The sequence below is a fragment of the Typopeltis vanoorti genome, chromosome 15, assembly GCF_054136105.1.
Source record: "Typopeltis vanoorti isolate ZY-2024b chromosome 15, IOZ_Tvanoo_1.0, whole genome shotgun sequence".
Lineage (NCBI taxonomy): Eukaryota > Metazoa > Arthropoda > Arachnida > Uropygi > Thelyphonidae > Typopeltis > Typopeltis vanoorti.
The window spans coordinates 72,979,659-72,993,900 of NC_143563.1; the positions used below are offsets into that span (position 1 = coordinate 72,979,659).

At 36.7% G+C, this 14,242-nt stretch overlaps 1 protein-coding gene across 1 annotated transcript in view; it reads right to left on the reverse strand.

The window, feature by feature from the left end:
* The window catches only part of LOC150098881 (extended synaptotagmin-2-like), a 253,180-nt gene that overhangs the window by 12,937 nt on the left and 226,001 nt on the right, over positions 1-14,242 (reverse strand). The gene's annotated exons all lie outside the window — the stretch shown is intronic.

Consider the following 14,242-nt stretch of genomic DNA (forward strand, 5'->3'; position numbering starts at 1 on the left):
CACAATGTAAATCGGGCAGTGAGAGATCCGAGATTCTCTGAGATTGTATAAAAGAAAACAGAGAGAGCAAAGATTGTGTGTGTGTGTTGCCCAGGTATGATAGTGATGAGATGAGCAGTAATACTGAATTAGCATAATAGCCAGAATGTGTCAGAAGAGAGGATTGGAATATGTGGATGCTTGGAGAGTATTTCAGGACAGAAGGGAACTGTATGCAAGAGACCACTTGCATTTGAATGAGGAAGGACAAAGGCATCTGGAGCGATTGCTGTTTTCTGAACGAGCCGGTATGTCAATGCAGGGAAACTAGAATTCCCAGGGTGGATGGTAACAGCGGTGGCCTCTTGTAGGAATGGGTGCTTGCGGGAAGGAGGACGACATCAAGTAACACTGAGTCCAGGGGGGTCGGGAGGGGATAATGATAGGTATAGAAGCAGTGACATTTTTATGCTTAATACTAATGCCAGCAGTATCTGAAATAAAGGAGATGAATTGGTGGCGCTGATAGCATCAGCCTGGAGAAAGATTATTGGGATCTCTGAGACATGGTTGACGGAGAATGATAAAATAACAGGAATTGAAGTAGCAGGGTACAGCATTTTTCGGCAGGATTGGAAAGGAAAATGTGATGGCAGAGTACTGCTTATGATAAGTGATGACTTATGTCCTCTAAGAGTGGAGGCTTTGGAAGGCAGTGACACTAATTGTTTTGAAAGCATATGGTGTGAGGTAGAAGCGTCCAAGACAGGATATTTAGTGGGGTGTTGCTCAAACCAAGGAACACAGAAGTTGGGGAGCAGGAGATGTTTAGGCAGTTGAGCTTGGCAAGTCCAAGAAGAATGACTGTTATGGGAGATTTTAACTACAGCAGTATAAGCTGGGAAGAGGAAAATGCATGTAGTGATAAGGGGGTGGAATTCCTAGAATTCTTGAGGGACAAATGTCTTAGGCAACATGTAATAGAGGGAACAAGAAGTTCAAGAGTTTTGGATTTGGTCATAGCATCAGAAGAGCTGATAATAAGTGACCATGTTGTTTTGACTTGGAAGATGAATAGACATGCAGGAGTATCAAAGAAAAGGGAACGTATGTGGAATTATAAGGCAGGTGATTATAATAGTCTTAGGTATCAAGTAGGGGAAATTCCATGGAGGGCAGAATTGGAAGGCCAGATTATCATTAGTGCTTGAGAAATTGTGAAGGAATATTTGTTAGCAGCAATAGTAAGCTGTATTCCACGAGTTAAGAAGCGGACACAATTTGGTGTAAAGTGGATGACAAACAATATCAAACAGGAACTGCAGTTGAAAAAGAAATTATGGAAGAGATATAAGGAGAGGGGTGGAGAACAGATGCTCGAAGAATATAAGACGCAGGCCATGAGATTAACTAGTATGGTGAGGATGCATACTCGTTTGGAGGAGCTATACTGGAGGAAGTAGGGGAGACAAAGAGATCTGGGGATGATGCTTGATAGATAACTGGAATATGAGAAGAGATTGGCACTAAGATCCAAAGGAAATCCTAGGGAAATTTTTAGCTATGTGGCCAGTAGGAGGAGAAATTATTGTGTAGGAATAACATGGCAGGATATAAATGGGAAGAGTGACTGATTCAGAGGACACAGTGGAGTTGTTCAATGAGCACTTTATTGGAGTATTTCATCCTGGTGAAAAAGGTTTTGATACTAGAGGGATAGGGCAGGTTCAGGGTTTAGAGGAGACTGTGTTCCAAATACTGAGTTCTCTGGATATCACTAAAGCTATGGGACTGGATGGTATTTCACCACGGGTTTTGAGAGAATGTGCCGAAGAACTGACAGCTAACGTTGACCTGGCTCTTCAATAAAAGTCTGGCTGTGGCAAAGGTACCCAAGGAATGGAAGGAAGGTAAGATAGTGCCGTTGCATAAGTGCATTAGCAGACTAGAAGTGTCTAATTATAGGCCAGTTTGTGTGTCATCAGTAGTTGTTAAGGTCTTGGAGAAATTAGTGAGGGACTATATACAGTGTTGGGCTGATGAGGGTAATGTTATCTGTGAGAATCAACATGGATTTGTTAAGGGGTGTTCTTGCTTTAGTAATATGATTGCATTTTATAATTAAGTGACAAGAGCAGTTGATGAGGGGAAAGGCATATATTGCCAGTTTTTTGATTTTGCAAAGGCATCTGACAGGGTGCCACATGATAAGCTGATATTTAAATTGCAGCACATTGGTTTGAATGTCGGGTTAGTCAACTGGATTCAGGATTGGCTGTCTGATAGGTATTAGAGAGTTGTGCATGGTGGGGCAATATCAAGGAAGCAGAAGGTTACAAGTGGAGTTCCACAGGGCTCAGTACTGGGACCTGTATTGTTCAACCTTTATATTAATGACACTGTCAATGGATTGCAAGGGGATATTCAGTTCTTTGTTGATGATGTGAAGCTGGGAAGGGTCGTGCAGATGTGGCAGCCCTGCAAGAGGATTTGAATAAACTAGACAGATGGGCAAATGAATAGGGGTATCAGTTTAATGCAGCAAAATGCAAAGTCTTGAAGTTTGGGAATTACTGATGAAAGGATGCATACTCGTTTGGAGGAGCTATACTGGAGGAAGTAGGGGAGACAAAGAGATCTGGGGATGATGCTTGATAGATAACTGAAATTCAGGGAGCATATCACAAACGTGGTGAAGTAACCCAGAGGATTGCTGCAATACTGAGAAGAACACCGACCTGCACAGATGAAAGAGTTATCATTCCATTGTATAAGACCCTGATCAGACCACACTTAGATTATTGTTCTCAAATTTGGTCCCCAGGATTTGAAGGGGATAAATTAACTGTGAAAAGGGTACAGAGATAACAAGGATGGTTTCAGGACTGTACAATGTCAGTTACGAGTTATTGACTGAGGGAATGTGGACTGCAGAGTTTTGTAGATAGAAGAAGGAGAGGTGATATGATCGACTTTTAAACTGTTGAGAGGCCGTTACATGGTAGACATTGGGGAGTTCTTTCGCTTGGTGGAACGGCGAGAAGGAGCAATGACAAGGGCCATCCCTGGAAGTTACGCAAAGTAGCTGTGAGTAAGATGGTGAGGAGTGGTTTCTTTGCGTGGAGGGTAAGTAGACCGTCGAATGCATTGTCTGAGAGAGTAGTTAGAGCAAGAATGGTCAATGAGTTCAAGGAGTGGTATGATAGACTGTGTTTCCTAAGAAGGACCTCCCACAATGAGTCTCTTGACTCCATGGAGGCCTGAATAATAATAATAATAAAAGTTATTGCAAGAACCTATACACTAAGAAAGCTTACCTCCTCCAAACACATGCAGATCCTAGCACACCGAGCACTGATTGAAACCTTCCGCTTAATTACAGAATGACCGAAATCAACACCATTAAGAGACCTGTATACTTTGACTGGTATTGCATCCCCTTCAATTCAAAGATCTGCATTCTCAGCTGATGAAAGAAGCAGACAAATGAATTATGAGCACCACCCACTATATGGCCAGACTACTTGCACTCATAACATCCAGTGGCAATCCATTCCAATCAAGCACCATCCTATGAGAGAAAAATTTAGCCCCCCCCCCCCCTCTTTAGCAGCATTAATTCTCAGCTTTAAATGTCCTCTTATCCTTTCCCCACCATCCATAAATTGAAAAATTCCATCAACTGAAATCCTGTATGATCCTTTCAGAAGTTTGTAAATCTCAATCATATCCCCCTTTCTCTTTCTCCTGTTTGCACTTGTCTGCAGTCTACAAATTCTCAATCTGTCTTCATAATCAGTATTCCACAATCCTGATATCATTTTGAACACTCTCCTTTGCACACTCACTCTCTCTCTCTCTCTCTACTGTATTGGAATTACAATGGAAAGCAGGAGACCAGACTTGCACAAAATAGTCCAAATGAGGCCTTATCAAGGCGTTGTAAAGAGGCAAAATGACATCCTTATCCTTACATGTGAATGTTTGTTTCAGGATTGCAATTATATTTTGAGTTGCATTTGCAATCTTCAATTTGCAAGATCCCTAGCCTCATCAGTTTATTCTAGCATAATCCCACCAATATAATATGCCACTGGATATCTAATCACACCAAAGTGAATGACTTTACATTTACTGACATTGAACTGACATCCATTTTCCCAAGCCCACAATTCCAGTCTATTCAAATCATTACTGCATATCAGCAGCATTCCTGATTACCCTACCTATCTTTGCATCATCAGAAAATATCTGTATGTTGCTTGTCAAATCCTTCAAATATCATTAATGTACAGATTGAATAACAGCAGACCAAGCACTGATCCTTGTGGTACACCATGCATTACCTCAAATCTTGCAGACTCACATCCCCCATAGACCACTTTTTGATATCTGTCAGCCAACCATCCTCTTATCCACACTAATATTCTATAATCCAAACCCATATATTCTCCAATTTATGCAACAGTCTACCATGCTGTATTCTGTCAAAAGCCTTAACAAAACCCAAAAGTATCATGGTGTATCCATTCTCCTTGTCTAGTTCAATGGTGATATTGTTATAGATTATGAGCAAGTTGCTAAAACATGACCTTCTCTTAGTAAACCCATGTTGCTCATTGCAAAGTAGAAATTCACTGTCAACCCATTTCTGAATGCAAGCCCTGACCAATATTTCCAAAATCTTCACCAACATACCTGAGACACTGATTCATCAATAGTTGGATACATTGGTCTTTGCCACCACCAATGTGCAAAGGAATTACCATATATTCTTTCCATTCCTGCAGAATCTTCTCTGTCCTGAGACTAATATTATTTCACCAGTCTGGTGAAAGGAATAGGCAGTTCAGCTGAACAACACTCTTTTAGCCCATGTGCTGATATCCCATCAGTCCTTATTGCTGAATTCTTATTCAGTTTGTGCAAAAGCTGTAATACTTTGTCCTCATACATCTGAATTTCTTCATCCAGTGAAGAGGTAGTAGTGAGCTCAATTTTGTATACATCAGGTTGACAGCTTTTAAAAAATTGGGCACGCATTAGTTGAACAATCTCTTCTGCATCTGTTACCCTCACAGCATCTGCATTTAGAAGAGCTATTCTTTCATATTCACTCTTTCTTTTACTTGCAGTATATTGACAGAATTGTTGTGGGTTTTCTTTAGCCGAAACAGCCAGTTTCCCCTTCACACTCACTTTTCTTTCCAACAACAGTTTTGACTCTGCTGGTCTGCTGCTTATAATTTTCATAACAGACATCTTTATGCACATGGTATTCATTCGCGCATCATCCGTTTCTTACGAATCTCTTGCTTAATAAGATTACACATCCATTTCACTCCTACCATATTTATTCTTCAAACTCTTTTAAGTATTATTATTATTATTCGTGACATCTTCAAGGAGTGTGAAGACTCATTGAGGGAGAACACCCACTGTATAATTCTCTGTCCCCACCACTACACCGAACCTCTACTACCAATCTTCTACATCAACACCATCTACTGCCCACCACCACAACTAATATTTTTTGTCTGTAAATTGTGTGGGTTCTGAAGAGTCTATTTGTCTGCATGCGGGATGAAAAACCAAAGTTTCCAGGAGGAAAAAACTTGCTACCTCCTTATGAGATTGGCTAACACACCTTCAATTGAAAAAGTCCATATAAAGATTCCTCTCGTCATGACGAGAATCAAACTTAGGCCTTTTCTAATCGAAGGGCACAATGTACCATCATTCTTCCAATTACGTTATGGAGGTGCTGTTTTTGTATTGTTTCCCATGCACTGTCGATATTCTTTCCATCCAGCAACCAATCCCATTCCACTAAACTCAACATGCTCCAGTTGGTCATAATTTCATGCTTTGTAATTCAGCATGTAACCTTTTCTGAGTGGAACATTCATAAACTTAGTCACTTCCCAAGTGAGTACTGCATGCTTTTGTTTTGTGTACTTTATGTATGGTCAATGCCATCCTTTAGTGTTCAGTTATTAATGTAGGATTTCCCATGATTTCCTTTGTTTTGTTTCCTGCAATTTTCTGTTTACTGGCTTTACTACTTATTATTTTTTGTTTTAAATTTCTAGTTTTAATAAAAATTGTAGATGATGTGAAGCTGGGAAGGGTTATCAGTAACAGTGCAAATGTGATAGCCCTGCAAGAGGATTTGAAAACTGGACAAATGGAAAAATGAATAGGGATGTCAGTTTAATGCATCTAAAAGTCTTGAAGTTTGGGATACATGGATGGGAGGCTGCATGCTCTGTAGTAGGAACTGTACTGAAGTTGTGGAGGCAAGGTGATGAGTGACAGAAAAAAACCTGAAATTCAGGAACATACTGCAAAAGGTGGTGAAAGTAACCCAGAGAATTGCTGCAGTGGAGAAGGATGCTTACCTACAGAGATAAGAGTTGTCATTCCATTGTATAAAGCTCTGATCAGGCCACACCAGAACTATTGTGCTCAAAGTTTGTCCCCAGGATATGAAAGGGGTAAATTAACCAGTGAAAGAATGTAGAGGCTATATAGACAGAGGCTATATGACAGTAATTGAAACTTATGCGCTTGAAGAAGGAAAAGAGGAGGACTCAGAAAACTTTTACACACAACTGCAGAACATTTTAAATAAGACCAATGCTAGAGATCACATCTTGGTAATAGGCAATCTAAATGCAAGAATTGACAATATACCATAAAAAACAAACATATAACCTATAGGAGAACTTAACTGTAATAGGAATGGAAATAGATTAAGAGATTTAACTATAAGCAATAACCTTAAAATAATGAATACCTTCTTCAAGCATAAAGACAACCACAGATCCTGGGAAGCAAGAGACACACAAGAAGCATTATTGATTACATAATCAGCAATATCAAAATGTCAGAAATGATAATAGATACAAGCATATACAGAGGATCTGAAATAGCATCAGATCCTTTTAATTGGAAAAATAAAATGGGAACCAAGATGGAAAACAACAAAAAAGCACAAGAAAAATAGAAATTTTGAATCCTTCAAAGTTGGACTTTTAGATGACAATAGTATTAAAGACTTGTACCCAAAAAAAAGAATAAAGAACTGGATGATAAGTATAAAAGAAAATCAGAAGACAGAAGAAGAAGAATGGTTAAGCCTAAAAATCATAATGACAAAAGCTGCAAAAGAAAGTTTAGAAACAAAGAAAAAGTGGAAAAGAAAAAGAGGCCTTAGGGACTGGGATGACGAAATTAAATGCATCATTGAAGAAAAGAAAAAAGCATATAAACTGGCTCAACCTGAAGACAATAGAATCAAAAATCGAATACAACAGAAAAAGTGCAATAGCAAAAACAGCATTCAGGAAAATAAACAGAAATAGATTTTACAATTTTGTAACGAAATTAGAGAGAGATACTCTCAAAAGACTTAACACATATAAAATCCTTAAAGATTTAAATAATGAAATTAAAGAAAAAGAAGATATTAATACCATTAAAATAGAAACATGGCAAAATTACTACCAAGATCTATGGCATGATGAAAATATTCAAAACAGAGAATCCCTTTGTAAACAACTTGGAAAACATCACTCTAGAACAGTGGTTCCCAACCTTTTTCCGCTTGTGTACTCCCTTTTAAACCCATTTCTATAAATTGTACCCCTTGTTTTTAAAATAGCTGTTTTTAAATACTGACACTTTTGTTCAGTGCCTATCTTAATGTAAAATAGTGGAAAATAGCTGTTTTTTCGGCCATTACTGATTATTTTTTGTGTACCCCTGAACAGCCCAGCACGTACTGCCGGGAGGGGGGGTACATGTACCACCGGTTGGGAACCAATGCTCTAGAAGAATTAACAGAAGCATTAACCCAAAGCAAAACAGGTAAAGCTCCAGGAGAAGATAATATAAACTTAGAACTTATTAAATATGCAGGACCTGAATTCTCGCTTAGACTGCTTAACTTTTATAATATGATTTGGAAAGAAGGAAAATGTCCACAAAATTGGACAAAAGCAATAGTTATTCCAATCTACAAAAAAAAAGGACAAATCTGATTGTAACAATTATTATGGCATTAGTTTACTTAATACCTGTTATAAAATATGCAAAAATCTTAGCATATAAACTTAAACATATAGTAGACCCAAAATTAATAGAACAAAATGGATTCAGAAAAGGTAGGTCTTGCATAAATTCTGCATTTATGTTAATATTACTAATTGAAAAACATACAGAAATGAACATAGAAACACACGTGGTTTTTATAGACTATACTAAAGCAGTTGATAAAATTATCGGAGAAAAACTATGGGAAATCCTGGAAGAATATGAAGTACCAAACCAACTCTCTGGAGCCTTATTTAACATATATCAAATAATAAAATATCTGTGAAGTACAATAATTTAACATCAAGTTAAAAACCTATAAATAGAGGAGTACATCAGGTTTGCCCTCTCTCACCAATGTTATTTAATATATACATAGATAAAATCATAAAAGAATGGAATATAAATAATGAAGGAAGATTCAAAATAAATCCTAACACTATATTAGTCACTCTACTTTTTGCTGATGATCAAATAATCTTTGAAAACAATGAGGATGAACTACAAAAATCATTATGCAGTTCAAATAATATGATAAAAACATATGGCATGGAAATTTCAGACAAAACAAAAGTCATGGCCTTCAAAAATGCTAATCCAATAAGTCAAATAGTAATAACAACAAAATAATAGAGCAAGTAAATGCATTCAAATATTTAGGATGCACAATGTCATATGAAAATGAAACTGATATAGAACTGAAGATATCAAACTTTTTCAAGTAACAGGCATTATAAATAAAATTTTCAAACCCAACTATGTACAAAGACACACACGAATAAGAATCTATAATATAGTAGCTAAACGAACCTCACTTTATGGCAGTGAGATATGGAGAATGAAAAAATCAGATGAAAGAAGAATTGAATCATCCGAAATGAAATTTCTGCACAGAACTGAAGAAGTCACACTAATGGATACAGTAAAAAGTAGTGAAATCAGAAATAAACTTGGAATTGCAACTCCCTAAATGAAACAGTTATTTGCTATAGAGAAAAATGGAAAGAACGTGTACTGAGAATGAATAGAAGCAGAATACCTAAACAAATTCTAAATTATCACCTAAAAGGTACTCAATACAGAGGAATACCCTTAAAAAGATGGAATAGGGTCTGGAACAGGCCACTTGGCCTATAAGCCTGGAAAGGAAGAAGAGGAAGATAACAAAGATGATATTAGGACTATACAATGTGAGTTATGAGGAGAGGATGAATGTGGACTGCAGAGTTTGGTAGACAAAAGGAGAGGTGATATGATTGAGACTTTTAAACTCTTGAGAGGTAGTTACAGAGTTGACACTGGGAAGTTCTTTCATTTGGTGGAACAGGGGGAAGGAGCAATGACAAGGGGCCATCCTTGGAAGTTACAAAAGGAAGTTGTGAGCAAGTTTCTTTGTGTGGAGGTGACTGAACTGTGGAATGCATTGCTTGATAGAGTAGTGAGAGCACGAAGAGTAAATGGGGTTCAAGGAGTGGTATGATAGACTGTTTTCCAGGGTGGGCTTCCCATGATGAGTCTTGCTCCATGGAGGCCTGAATCATAATGATCATAATACCTTTGGCCTACTTAGCTAATTTTCTCTTACATTCTGATTTATCCTTCCTTACCCATGCTTGTCAGACTGGCAACTATTTTACTGTAGCTTATGAATGTTAAAATATGCAATGTGGTAATCATTTATGGAAAGTTAGGAAAAAAACATGTATTTTAAAACCAGCAATATGACAGACAAGGTCTGGGCGTGAATCTTATCTAAGATGTGAAGAATGTTTATAGCAGGATTTCCCAAGCTGTGTTCCGCAGAAAGTGAATAAGTGTTCTGCGAGAAGTTCTCCTGGAATTTGTCATTTTAGTTTTCTAAGCATTTTTCATGAATAAATATTTTATAGTGGAAATATTCTGAGGAGAATAATATTCGTGAATATGTCGAAAAGCTCAGACCCAGAACGCCTAATAACATCTGTGTAGCGAATGTTAGTGACCAAGCCATGTATTTTTAAATGTGGAAGTATTCATGAATTATCGTTAATTTTCACACATCGAAACCTTTCAACATTTGGGAAAGGGAATACCGCTGTTTATGACCAGTCATAAAAATTGCTTGCAAGTGGATTATAACAATGGGCGGCGTATCCTCGGTTCTCTAAACTGAAGGAAATGACATCTGCGTTGCAAATGTTAGTGACCAAACATCAAGGAAGCATAAAGAAAATTTTTCCACTAAAATTGAAGAGCACGGTAGTTCATATCCGGATAATCTAGTATTACTGAATACTTTCTTCACAAGTTCGTATTGTAGGGTGAAAGTTTCAAAACCGTAGTGCCGTGATTTTTTAAAAGTAATAGGCCTGCAGATTTAAATTTTAATATGAATAAGAAACAAGGGACTTTGTTTAATTTTGGTATTAAGAAATCTCTTATTGAAGGTGTTTGTGACGCAACAGATAGTGATTCATCCACAACCAGCCTACAAAGTGATGTCCAGGATGTACAAAAGGAGGGGAAAACTACCATCACACGGGAGAAAAAGTCTGCATTCACTCGTAAGTACTTATAATATTATAAATTTTTGGTGATCAGAATGGGATATGTCAATGAAAATCAGCACAAATTAATTTGATGATGTTTAATTAATAATTAATGATCAATTCTTCTTTGATTGCAATCTCCTATCGGAGGTCGGCGACCACCTTGGCAAATTTTGAGTGATCCTCAGCCACTCTAAACAGTCCCTCAGAGCTCGTGCCAGTCCACTGCCTGATGTCTGCCAGCCAAGATTTTCTTCGTCTTCCTTGACCTCATCTCCCATTTATCTTCCCCTTTATAAGTAATTGAAGTATTTTATATTTTTCATTACGAAGTAGGTGACCAAGATATGCAGTTTTCCTTCTTTTTATGGTATCTAAAAGTTCACGTGATTTCCCCATTTCTTCCGGTACTTCCTGATTGGACATTTTTGCTGTCCATGGGATTTTTAACATTCGTCTGTATAACAACATCTCAAAGGCTACAAGTTTTTTTTATTGATGTTGTTTTCAAGGTCCAAGTTTCTGCACCGTACAGCAATATAGACCATACATAGCATTTAACCATGCATGCTCTAAGTTTAAGTTACGGTTACACAGTATTGATTTCATCAGGAGAAAATTTTTTCTTGCCATTTCAATTCTAACTTTTATTTCCATTTCTGGATTGCATTCTTCATTTAACCAGCATCTGAGATATTTAAACTTTGTCACTCTTTCTATTCGTTTCCCATTTAAAGAAAGTGATGAATTAAGAATTGATTTCTTGCTTATGACCATGAATTTAGTTTTGGTGATATTTATTTTTAATCCCATTTTTTCACTCTCTTCATTCACTGGTTCACATTAGAAGATTTTGAAGATCAAGAATATTGTCAGCCAGGAGAGCTGTGTCATCAGCATATCAGATGTTACTGATGATTTCATCATTTACATTAATACCTTCCTCTCTTCCTTTTAAGATTTTTTGAAATATGGCATCTGAGTATATGTTAAAAAGAAAAGGTGACAGCACACATCCTTGCCTTACTCCTTGTTTGATGTTAATGGGGTCTGTAATAATGTCATCAACTTGAACAGATGCCCTTTGGTTCCAATATAAGTTTTGAATGATCCTGATGTCTTTACCATCTAATCCAATTCTCTTTAATAGTGCAATCATTTTAGTATATTGGACTTTATCAAATGCTTTCTCAAAGTCAATGAAGCAAATGAATACTTCCTTGTTTTGATCAATACATTTTTGGAATAAAATTTGAGAGCAGAAAAGAGCCTCTCTTGTTCCCAAATCGTTTCTAAAGCCAAACTGGGTATCACTGATGGTGTCTTCACATTTTTTGTATATTCTTTTTTGAATTATTTTCAGGAACATTTTGAGAACATGACTCATTAGGCTGATCATTCTATAGTCATTACAAGTTTTCGCATTTGCTTTTTTAGGTAGCATGATGAAGGTCGACTGTAACCAGTCTTATGGGAATATGCCTGTATCGTAGACCTTATTAAATAGCTTTACTAATATAGCAATGTTGTCACCTTCTAATAACTTTATTATTCCTGCTGGTATTCTATCAGGGCCTAAGGCTTTACCATTTTTAGCTGAGTTCAGCGCACATTCTACCTCTGATCTTAGAATGCATGGACCGTCCATCCTTTCTGTTATCAGAAAAGAGTTCTTCTACATATTTCACCCATTCTTGTATTTTGTCATCTTTTTCTGATATTATTTCTCCCTTTTTGTTTCGAAGGACATATAGTTGTTTTTTTAAATATACCTGAGGTCTCTTTCAGCTTTTTGTGTAGATTAAAACTGTCATGCTTTTCTTGTAGAATTTCAATTTCTCTACATTTTTCATTCGTCCAGATTTCTTTTGCTTCTTTGATCTTGCCTTTAATAATTTTTTGAACCTCTTTATATTTTGTTGGACTGTGATTTTTATATGAGCAGTAAAAAAAGAAAGATTATCAATCTTTCTTTTTTACTGCTCTATCGGGACAGAAGGTATTGGTACATTTCTCTATGAAGACAGATTTTAATTTGTCCCATGATTCACCAATCCTCACAACGTCGTTATTCTTGATAAGTGCTATCTCTTGATTCAGATCTTGACTCAATTTGTTTCTTATCTCTGGGTTTTTTTAACTTTCCTAAATTAAACCTTTTTTGTTGATGTTTCTGAAGTATAGCTTTCAGTCTAATTTTTACACTGTCACCAGTAGATTATGATCAGAAGCAATATCTGCACTAGGATAGGTTTTTGTGCTCTTTATGGAACTTCGAAATATTAATTAGCAAGTAATCAATTTGGTTTCTGACTACATTTGTATTATTATCTTGTGGTGATCGCCAAGTATATAGCCTTCGAGATGGTAGCTTAAACCATGTGTTTGTGACTATTAGCTCCTCTTTTTGGCAGAATTGAATAAGATGGTCTCCTCTCTCATTTCTTGTTCCCAGTCCACGTCCGCCAACTATATCTCCACTTCTACCTTTCCCAACTTTAACGTTGAAATCACCCATGACGATGTTAATATGTTTTTTTTTGTGTTTTTCATTAGTTCTTTTAATTGGTCATAAAATTATGTTAGCAGTATATATAAGATATATATATAAGACCTGTATAAGATTAATATCTAGTGGTTGACCTTTTAGTTTTAATAACATCATCCTATCTGAGTAGGGGATGAAGCTCAACAGTGACTTATTGGCATCTTTGTTTAATATTATTCCAACTCCATTTTGATGGTTGTTTTCACTACTTCCAGAGTGGTACATTGTCATGCCATTAACTTGAGTTTTGCCTGATCCTGGCCACCTAACTTCAATCATTCCTAAAATCTCAATTTCAAGTCTTTTCATTTCTTGAATAGCATTTTCTTAGCTTACCTGCTTCGTACAGTGTTCTGACATTCCAAGTTCCTAGTTTTAGCGAACGCACCATTTTGAGCCTGGAGATTCTTCGCACCCCTGTCCCATTTAAGGGACGCCTGGAACTAGGGGCCATTTGTGTAGATTTGCTCGCCATGGTGGTTAGTCAATTATTAATGATCAATTATTAATTAATAATAAATCAGCTAAATTAACAATTAATTATTAATTAATACATTACTAAATAACCAAGGTGTTCCATGAAAATTTCAGGATTTGTGAAGTGCTCCGTCATCGGAAAAGTTTGGGAAACGCTGCTTTATAGGATCTTTAACTAAAGAAAAGGTAGCTGTTCTCATACAAAGGTGTCAGAATTTTTTTTTATCTCCTGGAAACTCAGGTTTTTCATCTTTCAAAATATGCAGAACAACTCAGCGAACAACATATCTGCAGATATGTGTTTGCTGAGACCCACATGAAAAACCACAACAGGGGACTCAATGGGTGAGTGTGACAGAGAAAGATAAAATGTCATCTGGTCTATATTCATTACTAAGAATGCAGTTGATGAATGCTGTTTTCCTGCCTCATTCAGAAAAACAGCATTAACCTAAGTCTTTTTTTTGCCGACTTTCATACTAAACATGTCACAGCAATTATTTAAACACCAGACTCTTGAAGACTTACAGAAAATTTTATTATCCTTTTCAATAAATCTGAGTAAAGAAGTAATCTCGTAACCATACTCATATATATGAGTCGATGGTTTACA